A 1432-nucleotide genomic window follows, 5' to 3' on the forward strand; every position below is an offset into this window, starting at 1 on the left:
AAATGTAAACTTGTACAACCAGTTTGGAAATCAACCTGGTGCTTTCTCAGACAGTTAAGAATATTGCTTCCTCAAGATACAGCTATATCACTCCTAGGTATATATTTAAAATATGCTCAAGTACACAACAAGGACATTTGCTCAACTATGTTCATAGCAGCTTTATTTGTAATTGTCAGCTGGAAACAACTCAAATATCCCTCAGTTGAAGAATGGATACAGAAATTGTGGAATACAATGGAATACTACCCAGCAATTAAAACAAGGAAATCATGAAATTTGCAAACAAATGGTCAGAATTAGAAAAGATCACCCTGAGTGATTTATCCCAGAAGCAGAAAGACATTCAATTATAAGACATATTATTAGACATATAATATAGGATAATCATACTAAAATGTGTACACCTAAAGAAGCTAAGCAAGAAGGAGGACCATGGGTAAATGATCATTCCTCACTCAGAAAGGCTAATGGAATGGAGATTGTTTTTTCTTTTTTTTGTGACAACGTTTCTCTGTGCAGTGTTGGCTATCCTGGACATGCTTTGTAGACAAGACTGGCCTCGAACTCACAGAGATCTACTTGCCTCTGCCTTTCTAAGGGCTGGGATTACAGGCATGCACCACCCACCACCGTGCCAAACAAAGTAGTGTTTCTTTATCCATGTAGAACCTAATTTTTTCTTGCAGTTGTTTATCTGTACATTCCCATCTATATTTCCTCAGAGAAATGTCCTTGTGCGTCTTTGAAAGATGTGTCTCATTGGCATCCTTTCTAGAGTATCATCCAACTCAAACCTCAAGGGAGTTCAATGGCACTGTAACCTCAGCATAGTAGAACTTCGAATGCTAAATCCTCTACCTTAGTTAAAAAAGGGGGGGAGGGACTCCGAGACTCAGCCAAACTTTGAGCAGAGTACAGGGAATCTTATGGAAGAAGGGGGAGATAGAAAGACCTGAAGGAGACAAGAGCTCAAAAGGAAACCAACAGAGCCAAAAATATCTGGGACCAGGGGTGCCTGCAGAGACTGAAGTTCCAACCTAGAACCATGCATGGAGAGAACTTAGATCCCCTGCTCAGATATGGCCCAAAGGAAGTTCAGTCTCCCTCCATGTAGGTTCCCTAGTAAGAGGAGCAGGAGTTGTCTCTTATATGGACTCAGTAGCAAGCTCTTTGATCACCTCCCCTGGGATGACAAGCTTGCCAGGCAACAGAGAAAGACAATGCAATCAGTCCTGAGACCTGATAGGGTAGGGTCAGATAGAAGGGGAGGAGTTCCTCCCCTATCAGTGGACTAAGGGAGGAGATGAGAGAGGGGGGCTATAGCTGGGATACTAAGTAAATAAACTGTAATAATAGATGATAGATAGTTGGATAGATAATAGATAGATAGATAGATAGATAGATAGATAGATAGATAGATAGATAGATA

Source organism: Psammomys obesus, unplaced genomic scaffold, assembly GCF_907164565.1.
Source record: "Psammomys obesus unplaced genomic scaffold, mPsaObe1.curated_primary_1811, whole genome shotgun sequence".
Taxonomy (NCBI): Eukaryota; Metazoa; Chordata; class Mammalia; order Rodentia; family Muridae; genus Psammomys; species Psammomys obesus.